The following is a 14,173-nucleotide window of genomic DNA, read 5'->3' as shown; positions in this document are numbered from 1 at the left end:
TCACTTACTCAACTCCTCCACCATGTTTGGCCATAATCCGTCCACAATTTTTTGAAATATCATGCTATATATCGTTTTGGCCCTATCATTCAATGGTGAAGAATCACTAAAAAATAAAAGAAATTCGCATATCCGGACCCAGATCTTCACCAAAATCGAATCAATTCGTCCTTATCACTTACTCAACTCCTCCACCATGTTTGGCCATAATCCGTCCACAATGTTTTGAAATATCATGCTATATATCGTTTTGGCCCTATCATTCAATGGTGAAAGAATTTGAGTACCAGTTCACTGGTAATTCCCTGCTTGTCGTAAAAAAGGCGACAAAAAGGGTTGGCGTCAGGAAGGGCATCCGGCCGTAAAACATTGCTTCAAAAAGGGGACCAAAAAACAACAACAACCACGGTCCCCGAAAAGGCCAACCCCTGCTTTGCGGGGAAAAATGGCCTCTAAACGGTGGTTTATTCAATGGTGAAGAATCACTAAAAAATAAAAAAAATTCGCATATCCGGATCCAGATCTTCACCAAAATCGAATCAATTCGTCCTTGTCACTTACCCAACTAGTCCACTAAGTTTCATCCGAATCCATCCCTAACTTTTTTCTTTTTTTTTGTATACAACATCGAGGCTCGTGTAAGAGCTAACATTGATCACAGAAAGACAAACTGACACATAAAACATAAAACATATGATAAACGGAGCGAGAGAATAAGATGGAGAGCAGGGACATCGGGAGATCTGTGGGAGGGACAGGGCTTGAGGGGAGGAGGCATAGGAGGGGATGGGGGGGGGGGGGAGGTAAAAAAAAAAAAAAACACATGGACACTGCTCGGACTTCCAAGAAAGAAGTTGGTATTTCAGAAAAAGTAGATCTGGGGTGAATTAATGGGGGTAGAAAAGATCAAGGTTTTGGATGGGGGAAGATAAGAGATGGTGGTGAACAGCCGTTTTAAAGACCTGGAGGGTGGAGTGGGATTGAAGAGAGTGAGGGAGTTTGTTCCAGAGGCGGGAGAAAAGAGGAATGAAAGAGTGAAGGTGAGCAGAGGGTCTTGATTTTCATATTGATTTTTGATTGATTTTTTGATACTATTTCAGATATCCTACTCCCAGAGACAAAAGAGACAAACGGACGCACAGGAGTGAAAACATTACGTCCGTCCACCTTAGAGGTAAAAATGAGCCACAACCTGTGACAATAAGTTGGGGTATACGAGCCTTTCTGGCATTGGAAAATGTAGCAAGTCCTATATTTTCAGCTGGCTGATAATCAGACTCTTGGAACGGAAGAAAGTGCTAAAATCTGCCATATTTGTGGCTCCCATAACTGGCTCAAAGCCGATTGGGCTTGGCAAAAATCGCTAAAATTGGGGGAAAAAATCTTGGCACGTTAAAGGATTCCAGTGCCATCGGCCACTCCTAACACGTGTGCAAGTCATTTCCCAGAATACCAAATCGAATGCAAGTAGGGACAAAGAGCGAAGTCGCCCGACTACATGTCCAAGAAACTTGTCCTTCCTGCTCTGGGATATGATCGAGTTTGGAATTCAACTTGATAAGCACATGTGGTAGCCATGTGCATGGACTAACTTTGACATTGCCTGGGAACATTATGGCAGCAGATAAAAATCACCCACCGATTTCTCTAGCAGTGATTGGTCTCTTTCGAAAGAAAGAAAAGCTCAAAAACACCAAAGATTGGAAGCTGCTCGTGAAACGGTTCTACGGTTTTATACAATGTGCTCGATTCGTGACACAGTTGAACATCCTCGGCCTACACCAGAGCATACCCTTGCGAGATGACTCATAATTGGTGTGGCGTACTTTGGATGGTGCTGCCTTTTACGGACAACAATTTAGTCAACATCCGAAGTAACCTTGAGACTTTTACAGGTCCACCAAGGTATTCCCCCAATTAGTATGGACCGTGTGACGCGAAGAAGGAGAAGCTCTAATGTAGACCGGCACGAAAGGTACACGAGACAAGGTAGGGCAAGCCGATTCCCCTGCTGCACATTGGTAAGCCAGCTGGCCGCTTTTAATCAACAATCCGACAGCAACGCAGAGATTCTCCGGAGACTATCTCAGGCTTTAGACATTTAAATTCCACTTCCCTTAATACTGCTGCCTTTGGCCACAAGTCAACTCACAACCTCTGGGATGCCAGTCCAGTGTCCTCACCATAAGGTTGCAATTTCCTTTTAACATTTGTATCTTGCAGGCTACACAATACATAGACATTGTAGAAAACAAACATTTCCACATTCCTAAAGCGATATCACCATCAACTCATGTTACGCTCAAGAATACCGGAATTCTGATCAATATCTAAGTGTGGTAAATGTTGGAGATAAAGACAGAAAAAAGAGCGTTAAAATTGAGATGAACATGCCGATCATGTAACAAGTGCACTCTCCAGATTGATTTATCTTTTTGCCACTATAATATTTTTTAATTAATAATAATAATTTTCAATAATATTTTTGGTTTTTTTTGCAGATTGTTAATTTTGTCCACACAAGTTGGCAAGAACGCAGAATCTGCCACCATCTCAGAGGTGTTATACCTACATCAGGCAAGATAGCTTTTGATGTCCCATTTATTTCATAATCCTTCATCATTCAACTTCAAACAATCACGACTGGTCAATAAACCCCATTTAAAATTCAGTGTGTTTCCATTATCGACAAGTACCAATATAGGATTTTAGCATATAAACTGTCAACACATGTAACTTATGCAACTGCGTTGGCATGCGAGATACATTTCCATCAATTCATATATACAGTCACATGAAAAAGTAAGTACACCCCATGTAAAGTTTTGACTTTTTCAACATATTTCAACATACAGCTATTTGATCTTCATTTCAACAATGTTGATAGATAAAGGTGATATAACATAACAAATATCATGAAACATTTACATTTTGTAGTCCATTGTATAATTTAAATAAACATAAATGCAAATTTCGCATGTGGAAAAAGTAAGTACACCCTTGGCTCTAATAGGTGGTATTGCCCCCTTTGGCAGAAACAACCTCAAGTAGGCGTTTCTTATAACTGTCTTCCAGTCTCTGACATCGACTGGGAGAAATTTTTGCCCACTCCTCCATGCAGAATTATTTCAGCTGTGCGATGTTTGAGGGTTTTCTTGCATGCACAGCTCGTTTCAAATCCCCCCACAACATCTCGATGGGATTTAGATCCGAGCTTTGACTTGGCCATTCCAGAACCCTCCATTTCTTTCTTTTCAGCCATTCCTTGGTGGATTTACTGGTAAGTTTAGGGTCATTGTCATGTTGCAAGGTCCACCTTCGCTTGAGCTTCAACTCTCCGACAGATGGCCTCACATTATCCTCAAGCATCCTCTGGTACAATGAAGAATTCATAGTGGATTCTATGATGGTGAGCTGCCCAAGCCCTGATGCAGCAAAGCTGCCCCAAACCATAATATTTCCACCACCATGCTTTACAGTTGGTATCAGGTTCTTGTGGTCAAATGCTGTCTTTGGTTTTCACCAAACATGTCTTCTGGTACTGGGGCCAAATAGCTCTACCTTTGACTCATCTGTCCAGAGCACATTGTTCCAGAAGTGCTGGTCTTTGCCTCGGTGTTCATTGGCAAACTTTATTCTTGCCCTGATGTTCTTTCTGGACAGCAAAGGTTTCCTCCTGGCACACCTCCCATGCAGATCAAATTTGTGCAGCCTCTTTCTAATGGTAGACTCGTGCACTTTGACATCAACAGTGGCAAGACCTACCTGTAGGTCCCGTGATGACATTCTGGGGTTCCTAGAGACTTCTTTCAGCATCTTGCGGTCTGCTCTCGGGCTGAACTTGCTGGGGCGGCATGGCCTGAACAAGTTGGCAGTTGTTTGGAATCTTCTCCACCAGTAGATGATGTTCCGGACAGTCGAATGATTGATTTCAAATTGTTTGGAGATCTTTTTAAATCCCTTCCCAGACTCGTGGGCATCTATAACCTTCTTTGTGAAGGCCTCAGAGAGCTCTTTTGATCTTGGCATGGTGACGCCGCACACTTCAACAACAAAGAGCAAACCAAACAAAATGTCTGAGGTTTAAATAGGACAGGTTCCTCCAAGATCCTCTCTAACGATGTTCTAATGATTTGCACCTGAGCTGGTGCTAATGGTGTGGATCCATGACCGAGGTTGTGGATCTAATGGTGTGGATCCATGATCAAGGTTGTGGATCTATTGATGTGGGTAATCTAATGATGTGGATCCATGAAGGAGGTTGTGGATTTATCGATGTGGATCCATGACCGAGGTTGTGGATCTATTGATGTGGATCCATGACAAGGTTGTGGATCTATTGATGTGGATCCATGACCAAGGTTCTGGATCTATTGATGTGGATCCATGACCGAGGTTGTGGATCTATTGATGTGGATCCATGATCAAGGTTGTGGATATACAGATGTAGGTAATCTACTGATGTGGAATGTGGATCCATGACCGAGGTTGTGGATCTATTGATGTGGATATATTGATGTGGATTTATTGATGTGGATCCATGACCGAGGTTGTGGATCTATTGATGTGGGTAATCTAATGATGTGGATCCATGACCGAGGTTGTGTATCTATCGATGTGGATCCATGACCGAGGTTGTGGATCGATTGATGTGGAACCATGACCGAGGTTGTGGATCTAATGATGTGGATCCATGACCGAGGTTGTGGATCTAATGGTGTGGATCCATGATCAAGGTTGTGGATCTATTGATGTGGATCCATGACTGAGGTTGTGGATCTATTGATGTGGATCCATTACCGAGGTTGTGGATCTATTGATGTGGATCCATGATCAAGGTTGTGGATCTATTGATGTGGATCCATGACCAAGGTTCTGGATCTATTGATGTGGATCCATGACCGAGGTTGTGGATCTATGGATGTGGATCCATGATCAAGGTTGTGGATATACTGATGTAGGTAATCTACTGATGTGGAATGTGGATCCATGACCGAGGTTGTGGATCTATTGATGTGGATATATTGATGTGGATCTATTGATGTGGATCCATGACCGAGGTTGCGGATTTAATGATGTGGATCCATGACCGAGGTTGTGGATCTACTGATGTAGGTAATCTATTGATATATATATATATATATATATATATATTGTCATGTCCCCAGGGTTAAGACCCCTGGGTGATGGATGACCGAAACGAGTTTTAACTCCGAGGCATATTTCAAACTTGGCGGGATTATCTTTTGGCGTGCACGGGAAAGCCTGAAGCCTTACCTGATCGGACGACCGACACTGGATTAATCCGAACCCACAGAACAAACAAACGAAACAAGACAGAAAAGTAAAAGTCAACAAAAAATTTTTTATTTACAGTAATGTAAAAGACAACGAAAGGTGAGGTAAACTAAAATTCCGAGGTTGAGGATCCTCCACTCCGACTCGTTTTTTACACGTTTTTTACACACCACGTACCTCCTCGCTGTCTAATGGAGGATCACACATGTAGGTAGCCAGTGCTATGCCATGGTCTTGCAGGGTTTGGAATGAGTGCTTTTGGTGATTGGGGTTTATGTGTGTGTGTGTGTGTGTGTGTGTGTGTGTGTGTGGGGAAGATCCACCGAGCCGTGTCACTAACCTGTACCACAAGGACAGGGCCCGTAAAAATTTGGTAAATAGGGATGGCTCCGCAGGTAACGTTGGGTATTGTGGCATCCACTGGGGAACGTGGTCTTTAGAAGGGGGTTGTATAAACGTTATTGAAATTTCAATAAGGTTTGTGGTTAAGATGGAGTTTTTGTTTGTTGACATTTTTTCTACCCGCCCCAGGAGTATGGAGCGAGGAACCAAGTTTTGTAAATATTTGAATGATTGTTAAGGGGTGTAGAATGGTAAGTAGAACAGGTAAGTTAGCTACGGCTCGCTTCCCACAGCCCCTCTGAATTTATTAATAGGCAAATTAAGTGTGAGTCGGTAAGTGTTAAGGCTGGAACGGTAACGCCTGCATTGAACCTTGCAGGAGCTACGGTTCCGGGGGGGGGGGGGGGGGAGGGGGGGGCTGTGTTACGTTTGTGGGTGTAGGCGTTAAATACATTGGGAAAGTAGGAATGTGTAAGTTTTAGTATGGACCATTTGACGTGAAGAAGGAGAAGCCCATCTCGATGTACATAAGCAGGGTAAATGTTCAGGTCAAGTGTGTTTGTGTGTCTTTGCATGTGGAGGTGGTGTGTTATCGAGATAGGGCTTAAGAATAATTCCCAGTATGTATTGCCTCCCTGTTATTTTGCCCTTCGTTTTATTTCATTAAAAAGGGTTGCCACTACAACAACCATAATCGCCCAACAGAAACCCGAACATTTGCAGATCGGTAAAGGAACCCCGCCCAGCCGAACATTCCCAAAGGATGGCTATGCTCCACCTCAGAGGACCGGAATTGACAGGCCAAGCTCCGAACTTTGCCATTGGGCATCAAGAATGGCCGTGAGGCCACGCAATATGACAATTGGTTGGGACAATTCGACGGCGCTGGGCGATTGGTCAAAAGGATGACATCATCGGGACGCTCCGAGAAAAAGCAAGAGACGACGACATTTTCTCTCTTTTTTGTGCTGGCTTTCAAAGAGAACAGCTGCGGTTGCCTTTTGCTCTTGTCCTGGTCTTGATTGCGGTGGTCGCTTGGTTGTTTTTCATGGGAGGACGACGGATGCTCATCTGTGTACGCTGGAGAGATCATCGGAGCCTTGATAGTGAAGTAGGGCCACCTGCACGGATTGCCTCATGGTCGGGGTGCGACAAAAGACCGTCTCCTCATCATTGAATGAATATGAATGAATGAATGATCGTTTTAAGGCCATTTTCCCCGCCAGAGCGGGGGTTAGCCTTGCGGGCCCCATGACAATCATGGTTCCCTGTTTGAGGCAATGTTTTTATGGCCGGATGCCCTTCCTGACGCCAACCCTTGGTCACGCTCTTACGATGTGCAGCGATATGGTGTACCTATTCTAAATCGGGGTACACACCGTGATCATTCATCCCAGCAAGCTGGTACTCAATTTGCCGACCTCGGAAGGATGACAGGCTGAGTCAACCCCCCTGGCGTTAATTCAGCGATCGACTGGGATTCGAACCCAGGATCCTAGGATCCCAAGCTGGCACCCTAACCGCTAAGCCAACACCAGGCTGCACTGTTGGAGTGAAACCCGTGCGCGGCTTTGGCCGCTTTGGAACTGCCGACTCAATCGACGCCCTCGCTGGAAGAGTAAAGCTGAGTTCAGCCGATTATAAAAGGAATATTATTTTCTTTTTATAATTCCCATCTGTATACGAGTCGGATTGGAGGATCCTCAACCTAGGAATTTTAGTTTACCTCACCTTTCGTTGTCTTTTACATTACTGTAAATAAATTTATTTTTGTTGACTTTTACTTTTCTGTCTTGTTTCGTTTGTTTGTTCTGTGGGTTCGGATTAATCCAGTGTCGGTCGTCCGATCAGGTAAGGCTTCAGGCTTTCCCGTGCACGCCAAAAGATAATCCCACCAAGTTTGAAATATGCCTCGGAGTTAAAACTCGTTTCGGTCATCCATCACCCAGGGGTCTTAACCCTGGGGACACGACAATATATATATATATATATATATATCAATAGATTACCTACATCAGTAGATCCACAACCTCGGTCATGGATCCACATCATTAAATCCGCAACCTCGGTCATGGATCCACATCAATAGATCCACATCAATAGATCCACAACCTCGGTCATGGATCCACATTCCACATCAGTAGATTACCTACATCAGTATATCCACAACCTTGATCATGGATCCACATCAATAGATCCACAACCTCGGTCATGGATCCACATCAATAGATCCACAACCTTGATCATGGATCCACATCAATAGATCCACAGCCTCGGTAATGGATCCACATCAATAGATCCACAACCTCAGTCATGGATCCACATCAATAGATCCACAACCTTGATCATGGATCCACACCATTAGATCCACAACCTCGGTCATGGATCCACATCATTAGATCCACAACCTCGGTCATGGTTCCACATCAATCGATCCACAACCTCAGTCATGGATCCACATCGATAGATCCACAACCTCGGTCATGGATCCACATCATTAGATTACCCACATCAATAGATCCACAACCTCGGTCATGGATCCACATCAATAAATCCACATCAATATATCCACATCAATAGATCCACAACCTCGGTCATGGATCCACATTCCACATCAGTAGATTACCGACATCTGTATATCCACAACCTTGATCATGGATCCACATCAATAGATCCACAACCTCGGTCATGGATCCACATCAATAGATCCAGAACCTTGGTCATGGATCCACATCAATAGATCCACAACCTTGATCATGGATCCACATCAATAGATCCACAACCTCGGTCATGGATCCACATCGATAAATCCACAACCTCCTTCATGGATCCACATCATTAGATTACCCACATCAATAGATCCACAACCTTGATCATGGATCCACACCATTAGATCCACAACCTCGGTCATGGATCCACACCATTAGATCCACATCTTCGGTCATGGATCCACATCAATAGATCCACAACCTCGGTCATGGATCCACATTAATAGATCCACAACCTCGGTCATGGATCCACATTAATAGATCCACAACCTCGGTCATGGATCCACACCATTAGATCCACAACCTCGGTCATGGATCCACATCAATAGATCCACAACCTCGGTCATGGATCCACATCAATAGATCCACAACCTCGGTCATGGATCCACATTAATAGATCCACAACCTCGGTCATGGATCCACATCAACAGATCCACAACCTCGGTCATGGATCCACATCAACAGATCCACATCCTCGGTCATGGATCCACATCAACAGATCCACATCCTCGGTCATGGATCCACATCAACAGATCCACAACCTCGGTCATGGGTCCACATCAACAGATCCACAACCTCGGTCATGGATCCACATCAATAGATCCACAACCTCGGTCATGGATCCACATCAATAGATCCGCAACCTCGGTCATGGATCCACATCAATATATCCACATCAATAGATCCACAACCTCGGTCATGGATCCACATTCCACATCTGTAGATTACCTACATCAGTATATCCACAACCTTGATCATGGATCCACATCAATAGATCCACAACCTCGGTCATGGATCCACATCAACAGATCCACATCCTCGGTCATGGATCCACATCAACAGATCCACATCCTCGGTCATGGATCCACATGAACAGATCCACAACCTCGGTCATGGATCCTCATCAAAAGATCCACAACCTGGGTCATGGATCCACATCAATAGATCCACAACCTCGGTCATGGATCCACATCAATAGATCCACAACCTCGGTCATGGATCCACATCAATAGATCCACAACCTCGGTCATGGATCCACATCAATAGATCCACATCCTCGGTCATGGATCCACATCAATAGATCCACAACCTCGGTCATGGATCCACAACAATAGATCCACAACCTCGGTCTTGGATCCACATCAATAGATCCACAACCTCAGTCATGGATCCACATCAATAGATCCACAACTTCGGTCATGGATCCACATCAATAGATCCACAACCTCGGTCATGAATCCACATCAATAGAACGACAACCTCGGTCATGGATCCACATCAATAGATCCACAACCTCGGTCATGGATCCACATCAATAGATCCACAACCTCGGTCATGGATCCACAACAATAGATCCACAACCTCGGTCATGGATCCACATCAATAGATCCACAACGTCGGTCATGGATCCACATCAATAGATCCACAACATCGGTCATGGATCCACATCAATAGATCCACAACCTCGGTCTTGGATCCACAACAATAGATCCACAACCTCGGTCTTGGATCCACATCAATAGATCCACAACTTCGGTCATGGATCTACATCAATAGATCCACAACCTCGGTCTTGGATCCACAACAATAGATCCACAACCTCGGTCATGAATCCACATCAATCGATCCACAACTTCGGTCATGAATCCACATCAATAGAATGACAACCTCGGTCTTGGATCCACAACAATAGATCCACATCCTCGGTCATGGATCCACATCAATAGAACGACAACCTCGGTCTTGGATCCACAACAATAGATCCACATCCTCGGTCATGGATCCACATCAATCGATCCACAACCTCGGTCATGGATCCACAACAATAGATCCACAACCTCGGTCATGGATCCACATCAATGATCCACATCATCGGTCATGGATCCACATCAATAGATCCACAGCCTCGGTCATAGATCCACATCAATAGATCCACATCATCGGTCATGGATCCACATCAATAGATCCACATCCTCGGTCATGGATCCACATCAATAGATCCACATCCTCGGTCATGGATCCACATCCTCGGTCATGGATCCACATCAATAGATCCACAACCTCGGTCATGGATCCACATCAATAGATCCACATCATCGGTCATGGATCCACATCAATAGATCCACATCCTCGGTCATGGATCCACATCAATAGATCCACATCCTCGGTCATGGATCCACATCCTCGGTCATGGATCCACATCAATAGATCCACAACCTCGGTCATGGATCCACATCGTTTTCCCAATCCAATGTTTACCATTTTCAGTGTTATACATAATGATGCTCCCCAAGGTTAACTTGCATCGTTGCTCATAATAACGCTGATTATTATCATTCACAAATTCCACCACAGCTGCCACTGTGCCAATTCCCAGTAAATTATGGAATTACGGGAAGCAATTATCACTCTTATTATTCTTCTCATGAGCAATCAGGCCCAGTCACGATTTACTTGGCCCGCCGTGCAGTCACGTTGGAAGGTGTACACCAGTTTTCCCATCGTGCTGATTCCCCCAATATACCTGCTGGCACAGGTGGCGTCCTAATGCGCAACGATGTTCATTTGAAACGGCATTTGAGTGGTCGACGCACCTCCACCTTTCTGCGAGTACCTGGTAACAACCTCTCGATCCCACTCCTGACACAAATCGTCACCCCCATCCCACAACGCGAACCCGAGGCATCACGTGACGTGCGGGGCACGTGCTCGCTGTCAGATGCCGTCGGTGGAGGCATGCACGCACAGCACGTCGTCGTGCTCACACTCACATGATCAGCCGGTTCCCGCACGCCGCGTCCGTCGAACAATGCCGCTCCGGATGCCGTCCCCACGGGAGGTGATATTTTTAGATGATGTTGCAGCAGATGTCTCGTGCGGGCTCCGGCTCTCGTGGGGGGTTCGGGTTCATACCCCAAGACAAGGCGATGACGACAAGGTCAAATCAGATTCGGCGGCTCGAAGATCTCTTGATCTCGGTGGAGCGAGCACGTGTAAAAGACCGCGAATAGCCGAATTACTTGGTGTGTTCGTCTCTCTTCCCCTTCTCTACCCTGCTGTCCTCCTTCCAGCCTTCCTCCTCTTCCCAGCCAACCCTGCGCGCCCAAACCGTAAGCCGGTCCTGATAGCTCGAGTCCGGGACGTCCCGCCCCTTCTCCTCAGAATCTCATCACGTTCGTGGCCGCACTGGAGCTGTCACTGGCACGTGTGACGTCACACACTTTTGGGAGGCACCATTATGATGTCGGACGTCGGAACGTCGTCGGATGTTTTGATAGGGTCGGACGTTGTAACGTCGTCTCGTCGGATGAATGTTTTCGTGTGACATTGCTCAAGGAGTTTGGTGTGTAAAGCACCAATGACTAATGTGACTCTTGTCCCCAAGCCGACATAGTGACGTGTCGTGCACGTGCAAAATCAAAATCCTTGTGATGGTAACGAACACCTATACTGTGAAAGTGATTTTACTACCGAGAATCATTAGTGATGAGGAAACATATATATATATATATATATATATATATATATATATATATATATATATATATATATATATATATATATATATATATATATATACATATATATATATATATATATATATATACATATATATATATATATATATTGTTACGGACACGGCTTAAGATGTTATGATGGGCCGAGCGGAATGGCCGCCGTGTTCGCACAGTTTACCCGATTACCCCCAACTCACCCGATTCCACTCGAACGTTGGCCAAATCGCGCTATGCTAAATCAATGAAGGAAAGGACACAACGGCTGGGATAAATGAAACGACACAAGGGGTACAGTTCTCAAGACCTCCGGAGGAGGATATAATTGGTGGTGGAGAAAAGGGGTAGATTACAAGGTAAGAGGTAAAGCACAGAAGAGATAGGCACTTAGACACAATCTTATCTATCCCAGACAGACCACAGACAAACGGAACAAGACTGACTTACACAGGGATTGATGGCAGGGAAGGACAGGCAGTCGATAGCACAAGGTGCACCTTGGCTCAGGGGCAGAATCAAACACGGTCCGGTCCAGAGATGCGGGGAGGTATTGCAGCGCTCGGAGGTGGCGTCCTTCTCTCTCCAAGCTGAGGGCGCATCTGACGTCACCTCCCTCTTCCTGCGCATGCTCAGCGGGGAGTGACACGCCCTCGGCTCGTTGGCTCCGCCTTAGATGGGATCGGTCCGCCGCTTCTATTGGGTGCGGGGGGTTACCGGGCTCCGCCCTTGACGAGGAGCTGACAGCGAGCCCCTACTTGGTAACCCCGTCGAGCACATGTCCGATGGCGGCTCGTTGGAAAGGCTTGGTGCACTCCCAACACCCCCCACCAACCAAGCCGGAGTGAGGACGCACACTCCCCGCGCCGCCGCCGCTGTTGTTGTTGTCGTTGTTGTTGTACCATGAGGAAGAGCTGCGGGGAGGTATTGGGAGGTCCTAAACTTCCTAACGGTGCCATACAATCACATTCTGGTGCAACGAAGAGTCAGAATTAATGGAAACGAGTCCTTAACTGACATAGACTAAGAATAACTAGCAAGATGTCCTATAGTTGTCTACGTGAGATGCGGTGGACCTGGATGCGACATTTAATGGGGGAAATAGGGGAAGGTCGGGTCTACAGAGTGTTGTTTACAGAAAATGGGACTAGGGAATGGGGGATTGGGGATAGTTGGGAAGTATGGAGGAAATAGGGGAATATTTACAAGCGGATATGGATGGATGCCAATCTCATATCCGCAACATTGCACCCTTCTCTACCTCGGGGCGTCCCGACCCGATAAATTTTTACTTACTTTAGTGTGGCACTCAGATGTAGTTCCCTCTACTATTAACTCAACCCTGAGTGCGACAGTTTTACAGATGTTCACAAATGAGTAAATATGTCCCCCTGCGACGTTGCACCCTTCTCCTCACAGAAACACACCCACAGGATAACCGAATCGCGGAAAGAATCCTCAAACTAAACATACAGCCGGTAGGGAGCATCATTTATACAAGACTACACTGATATTTACACTACGATCCAGGACCTGTTCTTTGAGGAACACATGCAGATGTTATGCATAGAGAGAGAGCACGCATGCCAGCATCGATACACCAACCCACGAGTGCCCTGTGGCCCTACGGCCTTTAATAATGTGCAGAGCACCCCATCCAAGCACCAAAAGCACCACCCCATACACACAGTCAGCACCATCCGGTGCACCAATAAAGTGTTCAATACAAAAAAAATGCACAATCAAGTGTCCATGGTCACCGGTGGTGTCGCAGCCGGCCGATGTTCTGCCGCTGGTCTTGCCTTCCTGGAGTGCACTTGGCCTTCTGGCTTCTTTAAAAATAAAGAAAGGCGCCAACCGCGTCCATTTCTAAATTGTGGCCATCAGGGGGCCAACTATAAGTGGTTCACCTGTATGGCATAGGTGCCACGTTGACCCAGAGGTCCATCCACGGGTGGTGCTTGCCCGCAAAAGAACTGCGGTCCATGGTGGGCGGCCACAAAAATTGCGGTCCATATGGTGTATCGATCCAGGCAGCAAGCAGCGAAAGTACAGGCCCACAACTGCGGAGCCAGCACCTCTATCTCCTCTCTCTCCGCCCCAAAGCCAGATCCTCGGAGGTGGGAGACAAAAGAAAACAAGTGAGTAAGGTGGTAAGGGCGCAAAAGTGCACGCAATGTAAGGTAATGCACACTGGGGGCACATGGGAACCAGGTGAGACAGGTACGTTCCTACCGTACGCCCCCCCCCCCC

General features: G+C 46.0%; 1 protein-coding gene across 1 annotated transcript in view; it reads right to left on the bottom strand.

The window, feature by feature from the left end:
• The window catches only part of LOC144889080 (rho family-interacting cell polarization regulator 2-like), a 163,489-nt gene extending 151,992 nt beyond the window's left edge, over positions 1–11,497 (bottom strand). The window contains exon 1 of the mRNA XM_078768919.1: positions 11,180–11,497. The gene's annotated coding sequence lies outside the window, so the exon portion shown is untranslated. The remainder of the gene's footprint in view (positions 1–11,179) is intronic.
• Positions 11,498–14,173: the final 2,676 nt, after the last annotated feature.

The sequence above is a fragment of the Myxine glutinosa genome, unplaced genomic scaffold, assembly GCF_964187855.1.
Source record: "Myxine glutinosa unplaced genomic scaffold, kmMyxGlut1.1 SCAFFOLD_702, whole genome shotgun sequence".
In the NCBI taxonomy this organism is placed as follows: domain Eukaryota; kingdom Metazoa; phylum Chordata; class Myxini; order Myxiniformes; family Myxinidae; genus Myxine; species Myxine glutinosa.
Note: the sequence above shows the minus strand (reverse complement) of the source record. Positions and strands in the feature narration are given on the sequence as shown.